A 13588-nucleotide genomic window follows, 5' to 3' on the forward strand; every position below is an offset into this window, starting at 1 on the left:
CTCTAAATGCATCGCATGATGATGCGGCGCCGCTTTCCATGGATCAGCTGCCGACTTGTTCTGTTCAAGAACGAACTTTAAGAGGGCTGCAAGAGCAACATATCCGTGTGCGATAGATTCAATTAATACTTGCTGCGCTCTATCATGGGGCCTTCATGAGTGAGGCTGAGGACAACCATGATTAATTAAGTGCACTTCGCGCAGCTCGCTTTCTTGCGGGGGAGCCAAGTCAATTTCTTGAAGTAGCTTTGAACGGGGGTCAATCCAGTTCTCGGTTGGCGCAAAGTCAATTTGGGAGTGGGCCAAGGCATTTCTCACAGCAGCTGAACTGGACTTATCAACGGTCAAATACGGCCAAGGTTATTTTAAGGTCAAACTTTAGGTGGCTTGTGATGCATGCTGTAGTTCCTACATACTACAGCTTGCATTTCCATTAAGGCTTCCGCGTCACCTTCCTCGTCATCGTGAGACACTTGAGCAATTCCTGATGTGTTCCATGTTTGCCGTGTTGCTGTGTCAATGTAATTTAGTCCTGTTGGAGGTTCGTGTTGTTTCTTGACATCCGCAGTTAGAACAAGGAGGGAAATCTAGGCTAGTTGGTAATAGTTCATTTTTCGATAAATCACAGCGCAATTCTGATCTTTTTACCAATGTCGTACGTCTGGTTCGTCCACAAGAGGGCGTCGTTTTCTAGCTGTGCATTGTCCTGTGTTCTTCAAAAGTTCCAAGTTATTTCTAGCGTTTCACTGTGGTCAAGGTGGGTTCTTTTAAAGGGACGCTAAAGGCAGCTATAAAGTCGACGTTCATTGTTGAAATAGCGGTCCAGAAACCTCTGTTACTTTTTGCCTAGCAAGGGCTTATTTTGAAACAAAATTACGTTTCAGTGGCCCGCATCGGGCTAGCGCACTTCAAATTACCCGCCTCAAGAAGCGGACCGACTCACGTCACTTGCCGTGCACAACGTTGCTCGGCTTTACTGCACGGGCGCTGACACTAGCAGACAGAACGAAAGCAGCGGGAGCCACAGCAGCAAAAACGACCATTGATAAATTTCTCGCCATTGGCTCCGAGATGAAATACGTGCTTTGTTTCAACTTCACCCCGCTAGATGGCACGACGAATCTGGTGTAACCACGCGAAAGTTGAATTTTTGGACCAGTCGCGCCATTTCCATAGTAACGTCTGGCAGTTATTTTTTCCATGAATCAAACAGAAACGAACAAGCAAAAACAGCATTTCATTCCGTCTCATGTGGCATGGAAGGTTTTTTTTTATTTAGTGCAGCTACATCGATTACTAGTGATTAATTGTAGGCGTCGTGGGTATCATTCTGAGAATTTCCTACTGCGCCGCATGTATTCTTGTGCATTTACCTTAATTTCTCGGTAATTAGGGCACTGCTGTTGATAATATTCTCGTTTTAGATGTTGTCAGACCTTAAGCTTTCACTCTCACGTAAATTGTTATCTGACTTTTAGTGCCCCTTTAACGTGCACTTACTCCGCACAGTACTAAGACCTCTCGCATTTCAGCTCCGTCGAAATGCGACAGGCACGGCCGGTGTTGATACCGCGTCTTTCGAGTAAGCATCGGAGCGCCGTATACTCACGAGGCGAACGCTACCTCAGACTAAGTTGTTAGAATACCGTACCGCAGTATCCCGTGCCGTCACCGGCAACACAGTGCGCGCGCATGCAGTAGCTGAACCGCACGCCTGGCCAGGCAAATTGACGGGAAGAACGCTTAGGCGCTCACAAACAGCCTCCCCGGTGGCTGGATGCCGATGCGGCGCATTTCGAAACTTCGCACATTCACACGTGCCCACCACAAGCTAGGTTCCGTTCACGCGTTCATAATGGGTGCCTTTTCCGTGCTTCGTAGCGCGCAGACGGCGAATGCCCCATGTCAGGCTATATTTGTCATTTGCCCCGACATCATCACATCTCCTGCGTTCGCGCCTTATCCAGAGTTTCGCACAAAGTTCTGAATTGAGTAATAATACAAACTATAGGCACGTTATGGGAGCGCCGACGAGAAAAGCGGCTGCTTTGGGGTGAGGGGTTTGGCAATCGTGCCTGTACACAAAAGCGTCAGCTCCCGCGCTCTTTTACGAAGCGGCTGCGTACGCGTATATATATAAATAGCTCGCGTCTGAAGCAACGAACATTAGAGCTTGTTCTCTTGCACCTTCGCTTTCCTACCCCTTTCATTCGCACGGTATTCCCGAACACGCTCCGCAGACAAAACCACCGCGCTCCGCGATATTAATTACTCTAAAGGGTGAGTTATGATTACGAATATTCGTGCCGCTGCCTGGGTTGTGATGAGAGTGGTGTTGGTTCAGTGGTTAGGGTCTACGTACGGCGGTTGAAAGATTAAGAGAGGAATGCGATGGCGTAGGTTGGAAGAGTTTTCCGGTATGCGCAGTGGGCTGCGCCCGCGTGTATAGAAACAGGGCCGCGTGCAGTAGGGCCCATCTGGGGCGACGTTTCGCAAGCCGCGGGCTCTATACCAAACCGTGTCTTATGACATGGAGCTTTCGGTGGGCGTCTTTACTTCTTTACATCTGTACCGCTTGTTTGATTGTTGTTCGCTCGCTTTCCATACAGGGCTTACGCTTCGTACGACGCACGCAGGGTCGGTAATTATCGCATTGTTGTGCGCTCTTTTTACGCTCAATCGACCCTTCAATTATTCCGGAGAAAGCGCCTGAGTCACGGCCCAATACAAGAGATATCATCTATATATCGTCCCTGCACTGTAAACCAAATTACACCCATATAGGTGTTTTATAGTGTCTATAACTCACACCCCTACACCCCACGAAATGGGTGTATCAAGCAGGACTACACTCATACCGTGGGCGCGATTTCCGAATTTACACCCTGTGGCACAAACATTTTTTGGGGTGTAAAAGCAAACGTACACCCAAGTGGCCTTAAGGGAGTGAGGGTGTAAAAGCAAATGTACACCCAAGTAATCTTAAGGGCGTAAGGGTGTAATATTGCTATGACACCCTAACACCCTTAAAAAACAAAAGTAGTGTAGGGGTGTAACTCGCCCAAACAGCAAAAAGGGTGTGGGGGTGTTCATGCTGAATAATGCCCCAACACCCATGCGAAAAATACCATAATTCGAGTGTTACCCCTTTCCAGTAGGCCCCTGTAGAAGCAGCCGAAAGCTTACCCTTTAGCTAGACCTATCATGTGCAGATGTCCTATTGTAGTGGCTCCTGCCACCGTGTGGTAATCCTGGCCCTAGCACAGCTTTTATGGTGCATAGATGAAGCACGGCATATAAGGCTCTCACATATAACATATAATCCTAGCTTAATGCGAAGGCATCACTCAAAATGAGCTGTCACACATACCAGAACGTTCACAAAGCCGTGCCATAGTGCAAAATGAAATCAAGCTTTATTTTATTAGACACAGAGCACATACAGGCTTCAGAGACAAATTGTACCTTAATCAAAAGCCTTTTTCAATTGTGCAGAGCAGAATGCCAATTGCTACAAAAGAAGACCGAAAATCAGCGTCAATGATACGGCATGGAGCTCTAACGACCGATGCATGCATATCAAAGTACAACAGAAGAGCCTTTATTGCACTTAAAAATGAAGAAATAATTTTAACACGCTTCAATGCAGCACAAAAGCACAGTGCAGTGAAGCATACAAACAGCAGGAAGAGTAGTGCAATGCAGCACGCCTTATTTCTACAATATACTGAAATAATATATCAATGCACACTACAATTGCCTCATTGATACGCCACAGTTTGCGTTTGTTGTGGCATGCCTTATGCATATTATGCAAGGCTAGTGGTATTCTAATGAATGTAATGACAAAACAGTCTTAGAATGGCATTTTCATTTCACAATAACCCTTGTGTGTTCAGACATTCAGAATACTGGAGAAATAATAATACAGGAGTGAAAACAATAGGCAAAATTACAATAGCTTAACAGTGTCACTAGATACTAACCATGCAGAATAATTGATTTAAATATGTAATATATCAAGCGCATCACATAATATGTCTCCCTGAAACAATGCAACATCAAGGAACATAAAATGGACACACAAAAGCAGGGTGAAAGATTAACCACTTACAGCTAGCAGAGGTGGAGCAGCCAAGCTATCATCTGAAGCAATATTTTGGAGCATCATATCTTGCTTTTCCAGAGAGAAAATTTAAATTTGGAGCAGGTTTCAGGAAAAACAAACGCAGCATTTTTGAGCCTGAAATTCCAAATTTACAGCATTGATTGATATGTGCAGTTTAGCATCCCAAAACCACTATATGATTATGAGAAACGTCGTAGTGGAGGGCTCCGGAAATTTTGACCACCTGGGGACTACTTGGTGTAGGCCCGTGCGCCCAAATCCGAGCACACGGGCCTACAGCGTTTCTGCCTCCATCGGAAGTGCAGCCACCGCAGCCGTGATTCGATCCCGCGACCTGGGGGTCAGCAGCCGAGTACCATAGCCCCTAGACCACCGCAGTGGTGCTCCAAATTTACAGTAGTACAACAAATTAGACTGAATCACACAAAAGGAAAAACATATGTAGAAATTATTTGATATCCACTAATTCATGCAAAATATACGAGAGCGCAGCTATTTCAATAAAAGCACTCTTGAACTGTCCCACAGTGCAAACAATGCTAACCTACCTATTTACGAACGCTCCTCAACTCGAATCTCGTCCTTCACTTGAACTAGCTGAGCACAGCACCACCGCTTGTCTAAAAATAACGCTGCGTTTTTCGAGAATCGCTGCAGATTATCCCTGATATTGGGTGACTTGCTCTGCCTAGAGACTGCGCTGGAATCAATTTTCTCAAGTCAAGGTGAAGCATTTAGTGAAGGGACGTTCTAGAATACGGGGGTAAAACTCACAGTAGTATTTGCCGAGCTTGTCAAACTGTTTGGCAGGCGACCCAGAAATTCCAGATATTCGTAAAAGAGGAGCTCAAGGGGGTGGCGAAAAGACAAAAGTGGCATACGATTTTCTTTATCGTCGCTTAAGGCTGCAAAAACCTCATAAATCACTCTGAAAGACAACCAGCACTCATACTAGTACTCGTTATTGAATGGCATCTACATGGCAGAGTTATATAGGGAAAAAATATTTTGTGTCCTGTGACAGCGAGTATTAGTAGCCACTTCCAAATCATAAAGCACTTTTCTGCAGAGCGAAAGCGCACTCTGGCAAAAGCGACTTAAAAAGCGTTATGGACGTCATAGAAAGGGGGGAGAACTTTCTTTTAAACCGTTCTACTCTTTTCTTTTGCTGTGAGGTTAGAATATAGTAAATTAAAAGTTATAATTACGGTTGGCGCATCTGTATTAGATTGGATGATGATGACCCCGCCTCGATGGTTTAGTCGCCAAGGTACTCAGCTGCATTTTTCATGCAGGCGGAAATGCTGTAGGCCCATTCTCTTAGATTTGGGTGCACAAGAACCCCAGGCGGCCGAAATTTCTGGAGCCCTCCCCTAAACCGTCTCATAATCAAATGGTGGCTTTAGGACATTAAACTGCACACATCAATCAATTGGATGGTGATGCACAAACTTACGTTGAATAATGGATTTTATGTTTCTTGATAAAATTAACAATACTGAGAAATAATTGAGGCTGGTTGGGCATTTCATAATGGTTTTGTGCAAAATTAGGAAATTGTATCTAACTGACACAATTGGCGTGGCTGCTGTTCTCTTGAACATGCAAATATGAATACGAAAATAGCTTGTAATATTGTGCTACAGACATTAAACATGTACTGTAAATAGACATGATGCCTGAATTGAATAGTCAATTTCGCGACGAAACAACGACCGCACAAAGAAAACACATGGACAGGACGGGTGCTCACTAGCAGCTGTTTGTACCATATATTCATAATATAGCATACATTCATACACACAACCTTAAAAAGGTGGCGAGTCGGCATGATGTACTGATGGAGTTCGTGCCCCTAACAAACTAGCAAAGTTGCGCCGGTGCATCGCTGGAAATCATGCTGAGCAGCTGAAAGACTGTAAAAAGAAGCATGCGTGGCCATTCACGAAGTCTGCCACTGAAGTGGTTTACAAAATACCCCTATTGTGCAGACAGAGACATGTTAGCCAGACGACGAGGCGCTGCGTCAATGATCGAGCGAGAGAACACGCCCTTACGGGAAAGAATAACGAGGGTGCCCGTTCAAGAGCTTGATGTGGATTCACACCAGAGCAATTTCGAAGGGCTTTCACAAAAGAACCGGGGTATCAATTGCGTTAGCAAAACTTCACTCATCATGTATGAGCTGGAAGCACGGTATCTAGCGATCATGTGTCCTATAGCGTGATTAGGTAAGGGACGGCCCGAGTAGGTTGCACATGCGTTGACGAAAAGTGGGTTTATATCAGCCTGTTTCCTCAAGAAATAAACAATTGCAAATGAGTGCCCATCCTGTTTATGTGTTTTCTTTGTTTGTGTGGTCGTCATTTGGGCGCAAAATTGACTAATATTTAATGCAAACATGCACCAACTATCCCAACAGCGACTTCTACTAGATATGAATGCCGCTGCTGCACATGTAAACAACAATAGCACATGCAGCTGTCACACCGGTCCCGTTAATTAGGGAGGCGATCGCCGGGCTAATTCCAAGGGCCGAAGTATCGGCCCCCCCGAACCGCACCACGAAAGCGTGGACAATTTAGAAGTGGTCCTTTTTGGCGCGCCAGCGGACGCCGGCTGTGGCCCAAAGAACAAGTCAGAGCCGAGAGTTGATAAACAAAAACTGAATTATATTCTCAATAAAGGCAGATCAAAACAACACACAGGTATGCACACTCCACAATAGTTGCATACAATATGTCACCAATCAAACAACGTACTACACAGTACAAACAGCCACACTCGAAACAACGGACACAGACAACAATACGCACTACAATGCAGTCGCATGCATTGAACAACCAAGACACTTAAAGACTAAAGAGATAGAAAACCTATTCAGTCCAAAGTTCTTTGAACAAAAGTCGGGATGATACTCTTCCGAGAATCACTCACTCAAAGTCCAGCGTTGTTGTCGTTCCGCTGCCCTCGAAGTTTCTCTTCCAGGAAACCTCGCCGAAGTTTCTCTTCCAGGAAACCTCGCGCCTTCAATTGGCCACTCTCCAAGCTTCAACTTCTTCGCCGGAAACACGTCGGCTTCACACACGCAGCGGTTGCCACGCGTCTTCGCTCGATAGCGGTAAACACACACTCTTGCCTGCAGCTCGAGTCGTCACCCCTCAGGTGGAAATCATCTTCGTCTCCTGCTTTGTCTCTACGGACAAAACCTTCGCCGACTACACGGCGGAATCCCTACGCGCTCTGGCGCTAACTTCCGTCTTCTCCTCCTGCTCTCTCGTCTCGGCCGCTCGATTAAATACCTTCCGCGCGAGATTCCAGAAGGTTCTCGTCATTTCGTCGGCGCGATACGCAGCGAAGGCTGGGGAGAGGGCGAGACGGTTCGAATGCCCTCCGCGTCGGATGACTCAACTCGGCATGACCACGCCTCCCTCCTTCTAGAAATTTCCAGTGCTTGCTCGGCCGCCGATGGAGGGTGAGGAGGTTCGTCGGCGAAGCCACGCTTCCGAGAGGAGAGGGAGCGTGTCCGGGGAGCTTGTTTTCTTTTTTCTCTTTTCCTTTTGACCTCGCGGCGTCACTCCGGCGTTTCGTCGCGGGAATTTGGCGGCGCGCCCTTTTTGAGCGCTCGTTCTGTGACAGCAGCCGCCTTAGAACTGTGAAAAAAAGCAGCATTATACAGTGCCTCAGAGGAGGCACTTTCAATATATTTCTTGGTAAATAAAGGGCTTAATAAACATAGGACCTTTTTCTGTGTTCTTGACATGCTGTTAGGGTGATTTCATGCCAAATGCCCAGCCATTTTGGCGACCATCTCAAATGCATTCGAAAAAAATTGTGCTGATTGACTGTATTGAAAGCAGTGAAACGACATGTGCATTACAGTTGGTTCGTTTACGAACAACGCCGTTTTGTTTTCTCGACAGTAAATTTCCGCATAATTAAAGGCCTGAAACAATGATAAGTGTTGTGCACTAGCCAGTCTGGTTAAGCTCCCTGTTCTTCCTTTTCTCCTCTTCCTCCTCTCCTGTCCGCAGTTGAAAATAAGCATTCGTCCTTTGCCGTTTTTTGCTGCTGATATTTTCATCTCGCCTGGAAAACTATCAGCTTTCAGTCATTGACATGAAAAATAGCAAAGACGGAGAGGGAGAAGAACAGGGAAGGAGGCCATCAGTTACTGTTCTTTATTTTGAAGCTGCAGGTTCAAGCTACGCTCCAGATAATGTTCAACATCATAACGGCTATATGAAAGTCTCGTCGATACAGTTATTGATTATTGGGCCGTGTCGCCGTCGACGATAAATACACGATATAGGCCACTTGGAAGCTAACCGGTCGCGGGGCTTTACTGGTTATTTGGCTTGACTGCTGGCCGGAAGGTCACGGGATTGAATCCCGGCTGCGATGGCCGTATTTCAGTGGAGGCAAGATGCCGGAGCTCCGTGTGCTCATAACATTCGGGTGCACGCTAAAAACGCCAGATGGCCGAAATTTTCGAATGTTGTGAGCGATGTTCGAGATTGCTCTATTCATGAACGAGTGGTGTATGAATTCAATGCATATACCTACTACGTGTTCGTAAACAACGCTGGGTGCCGTCGACGTACTGGGGCACTCGTAGCGACATCGCTGTGCATAGACTCCGCCCAGTCCAAAGCTCGCCGCCGGCCTGGATGACCTCCTAGCGCAGCGCGTTGGGGAGCCTCCCGTGCGTTCACGCAGGCGCTGGTTGACGCGGTAGGCTCCTCGACGCGCTGTGTTTAGGAGGCCGCTTTGCGGCTGCTGCGGCAGTGTTCACGTGATCATAGAGGGCTGTGGCGAGCTGTGGGCTGGGCGGAGCCTGCTCGCCATGACGTCGCTCAAGCGGCCCAGTTTGTTGACGGCGTCTTCCTCTGGTTACAAACGAGGCATAGATCTACCTCGTAGCACCGCATATGCACGCGCAAAGCTCACGGCAGTGCTCGAGCCTACTTTATTCATCAAATTAATTGCAGTAATGAATGACTGACGAATATGTAAATGTCATCCTAATGAAGCCTCTCTTTACTGCGCAGAGATCGTGTGAGACGTCTTTCGCAATCATGGATGCGCTGGTACGCCATCTTTAGGACAGCCTGCAGGTAAGTGCTCACTGGCTCAGTTTCACACAGCAGCTCCCCGTTATCGGGCGTATTATAGCTTTCCACGCAAGAAATGAGGAGCATGTCGGCGTGTCTCTTCGAGATAGTTGGTTAAATGTATCAAAAGGTGTCATAACAATGGGACGAGCACTAACTTTCAAATGGAAGTTTTGCCCCGCCACGGTGGTCTAGTGGCTAAGGTACTCGGCTGCTGACCAGCAGGTCGCGGGATCAAATCCCGGCTGTGGCGGCTGCATTTCCGATGGAGGCGGAAATGTTGTAGGCCCGTGTACTCAGATTTGGGTGCACGTTAAAGAACCCCAGGTGGTCGAAATTTCCGGAGCCCTCCACTACGGCGTCTCTCATAATCATATGGTGGTTTTGGGACGTTAAACCCCACAAATCAAATGGAAGTTTATTATCAGAAGGAACAGTCTAAGAGTATCCGTGCATAAGAAAAGGCTCACTGCAAATAACTGAGTGAATTCGTCTTTCTAGACGTGGCTGGTTTTGATGTGCTGAGATTGTGCCTTTTGCGTGTACGGATCTTCTTGTACTGTAACTTGCTTCTGACCATAAAATTCAATTGAAAGTTAGCGCTGGTCCCGTTGTGTCGTCCTCGTCCGTTTCGGCTAGTGGTATGACACGTTTTGATGCACTAAACAAAAAGTAGCCGGCGCCGAGGTGTTACTTCTTTGTAATAGTCCTCAAAGAAAAAAGGCTACGTGAGAAACAACAGCGCTGAGCTCTCAGACCCATCACGACCAATAAAGTGCACCATGAAACGCTGCGCGGAGTTCAAGCCCGGAAGCACGATCGTTCCCTCCCGCCTACGAGACGAACTCTTGACCCGCAGTTAAAAATGCGGGGGGGGGGGGGGGGGGTGAGGCTGCGGCGCAGACCACTGTTCTTCCCAAGCTTGCCCAAATGCAGGCGCACGCGTGGAAGCCAAATCAAAAGCAAAGGAGCGGGAGCCTTCATTGTCTGCCCGGCTCGTTCATTATCGCCCGAGCGCCGTTATTCGGGGGCGCCGGAGACAGGGCGAGACGCTGAGGCCCTGTGCCGCGCCTCCGAGCGGGGGGATGACGAACGAACGTGAGGGGGTAGTGAGGCCCGGGAGGAAAACCGAGTCAATCCATCAGGCAAACAAAACACTTACCGCAAACAATGCCTCTTTGTCGGCGGCCGACCTCTCTTCTGTTCCTCCGCCGCGTCGTTGTCGCAGGGGAAAGACTCCGCGCGGATGGAGAGGGTTAAGCGCCGCCGACGAATTAATGACGCCCAGCATTGCGATGCCCTCCGGGGGTATGCGACGTGCTCGCGGCGGGGACGTGTCCTCGCTTCGTCTTCTTCGGGGCCGTGATTCAAATTGGAAAGAGCCGTATCGGCCGCTTCGCCTCGCTCCATCGTACACGCGCGCCCCGGTTTCTGTTCGCTCGAGAAAAGAAAAAAAAGCTTCCCTTTCGTGTGTGTGTCTGTGTGCTTTGTGCACCCTCTCTACCATTCCCTCTTGTTTTCTTTGTTACTATACGCTCACAGATTACAATTTCAACCGGCTCCCAGTGCCGATAGGCGCCTGCTATCTTTCCTCCAGCTACATGGACGTTTGGCTTCGTCCTTCGATTCGCCCGCACATTCCCATCGCGTGCAATCGTGAGCGTTTTGTTTTAAGCGGCGCGCACGCACGTATCCCCGCGCAAACCATTGTTAGCCATCTCTATAGTATGTTCGGTAATGAGTTGCGGTCGTGCATGCCGCATGCGAATATGCGGCTCGATGCGAAGAGCGCTCGTGCAGAATAAAGGCAGCGCTCTGACGAGCCGTGGTCGGAGCCGACCGGCCCGACCGTATAGTACACAGCGAAGAAGCTTATCAGTTGACAAGCGACGTTCGATTCGGTCCGTGCCATTCGTCAGCCTAATTCGCCGCCGCGAAGCTTTTGTATACGAGCCCTTGACGCAGAGTGGCGCATGGGCGCGTGTTTGTGCGTCCGTGCTGCGAGATTCGTTGTATACGCGTGCGGTCGGCGGCTTTGGAAGTTTTAATGGCGCTAAGCCAGTTGCGTGTTTCATCTCCTCTCATCTCTTCGCAGCCGTGGCACGGTTAGATTGGTCGTGCTGGTTAACGCACATAGTCCAACGTGTGTCTTACTGACGGCACGCGCGTGGCGCCAAAGGAGATTGGCGAAGGAGATTGGTTCCGGGTTGGATGAAATGCGAATGTTAGGGCGGCCCCGCTGCTAATTCGCTTTACCGTCTTTGTACACATATAGTACGTCCATTAGTGGCCAGCTATAGCACTGATATGCGTTGCAAGTCGCATGCATTATTCGAAACGACATCATAGCAAATAACGGCACGATACAAAAAAGAAAAGTCCGGTGAACCAAGACATCGCTATGTATAGTTCTGTTCCATCTGTCTGGTCTTTGTTGTTTTCGCGCTGTTTTATTTTTTTAACTGTGAATGTCCACCAACAAGCTCAAGCTCCACGCGCTTCTCGAAACAACACTTGCGCATATATAGGCGCATGCGGTGTTATCATGACAACGTTACGTTGGTTATGTTAATCTGTGTATAATAAATATAAGGCTTGCCATCGCGAAGGGGGAATTTCACGGACACAAGCGTTCACTGATTGACACATTGACGTCATTGGAAATCGATTTCTGCCCGTTTTTTGTCATGTATTTTGTGTTGCATAAAACTACAAGTCAGAACTGTTTAAACGGTTCCGGCGTCATGGCTACGTGGTAGTGTGTTTTTTCGATGAAGGACAAAACAGATAGTGCAATCAGCTATTCACGTAGACGTTGATGACGTTTCCAAGGTTCCACGGCGTTGTGGCGCATCTTTTGACCATCCGAACAAACGTAAGAACATTTTTTGTAGCATTTTAGTGTGAGACAGCAGTTTATGTCCATAGTTGATCTATTCGGTAAACTTGGGGAGTAGATGCGTGTGCACAATTGGTGTTGCTCATTCAGTGCTATATAGCTTGCGTAATCGACTTTTTGTCAATTGTCACAGGTCCCGTTAATTCGGGAGGCGATCGCCGGGCTAATTCCAAGGGCCGAAGTATCGGCCCCCTGAACCGCACCACGAAAGCGTGGACAATTTAGAAGTGGTCCTTTTTGGCGCGCCAGCGGACGCCGGCTGTGGCCCAAGAACAAGTCAGAGTCGAGAGTTGATAAACAAAACAAAATTATATTCTCAATAATGGCAGATCAAAAACAATACACAAGTATGCACACTCCACAATAGTTGAGTACAGTATGTCACCAATCAAACAACGTACTCCACAGTACAATCAGCCACACTCGAAACAACGGACACAGACAACAATACGCACTACAATGCAGTCGCATGCATTGAACAACCAAGACACTTAAAGACTAAAGAGATAGAAAACCTATTCAGTCCAAAGTTCTTAGAACAAAAGTCTGGATGACTCTCTTCCGAGAATCACTCACTCAAATTCCAGCGTTGTTGTCGTTCCGCTGCCCCCGAAGTTTCTCTTCCAGGAAACCTCTGTCGTTCTGCTGCCCCCGAAGTTTCTCTTCCAGGAAACCCCGCTCTGCTGCCTCCGAAGTTTCTCTTCCAGGAAACCTCGCCTCTTCACTTGACCGTTCTCCAGGCTCCAAACTTCTTCGCCGGAAACACGTTGGCTTCCCACACGCAGCTGTTGCCACGCGTCCTCGCTCGATAGCGGTAGACACACTCTTGCCTGTAGCTCGAGTCGTCACCCCTCAGGTGGAAATCATCTTCTTCTCCTGCTTTGTCTCTACGGACAAAACCTTCGCCGACTACACGGCGGAATCCCTACGCGCTCTGGCGCTAACTTCCGTCTTCTCCTGATCTCTCGTCTCGGCTGCTCGATTAAATACCTTCTGCGCGAGATTCCAGAAAGTTCTCGTCATTTCGTCGGCGCGATACGCAGCGTAGGCTGGGGAAAGCGCGAGACATACGAGGGCTATCCGCGACGGATGACTCAACCCGGCATCATCACGCCCCTTTCCATCGAGAAATTTCGAGGGCTTGCTCGGCCGCCGATGTGGGGTGAGGAGGTTCGTCGGCGAACCTACGCTTCCGAGGGGAGAGGGACGCGTGCCCGGGGAGTCTTTGGATGCTTTTCTTTTTTTTTTATCGTTGACCTCGCGGCGTCACTCCGGCGTTTCGTCGCGAGAATTTGGCGGCGGGCCCTTTTTTGAGCGCTCGGTTTGTGACATCAATGTAATGACAACTCTACCTCTTATAAATCTGTTTTACGTGATTTCATGCAAGCAAGTTTTCTTCCTTCACTCCTGCGACTCTATGACCAGCAGTTGGGCCACCTATATAAG

General features: G+C 48.2%; 1 protein-coding gene across 10 annotated transcripts in view; it reads left to right on the forward strand.

The window, feature by feature from the left end:
* The window catches only part of LOC119177364 (uncharacterized), a 515905-nt gene that overhangs the window by 262439 nt on the left and 239878 nt on the right, over positions 1 to 13588 (forward strand). For 8 of the 10 annotated variants that reach the window (XM_075882186.1, XM_075882185.1, XM_075882188.1 and 5 more), the window contains one exon: positions 9181 to 9246. The exons of the other annotated variants lie outside the window; for them this stretch is intronic. The gene's annotated coding sequence lies outside the window, so the exon portion shown is untranslated. The remainder of the gene's footprint in view (positions 1 to 9180; positions 9247 to 13588) is intronic. 10 annotated transcript variants of the gene reach the window in all.

Source organism: Rhipicephalus microplus, chromosome 2 (assembly GCF_043290135.1).
Source record: "Rhipicephalus microplus isolate Deutch F79 chromosome 2, USDA_Rmic, whole genome shotgun sequence".
Taxonomy (NCBI): domain Eukaryota; kingdom Metazoa; phylum Arthropoda; class Arachnida; order Ixodida; family Ixodidae; genus Rhipicephalus; species Rhipicephalus microplus.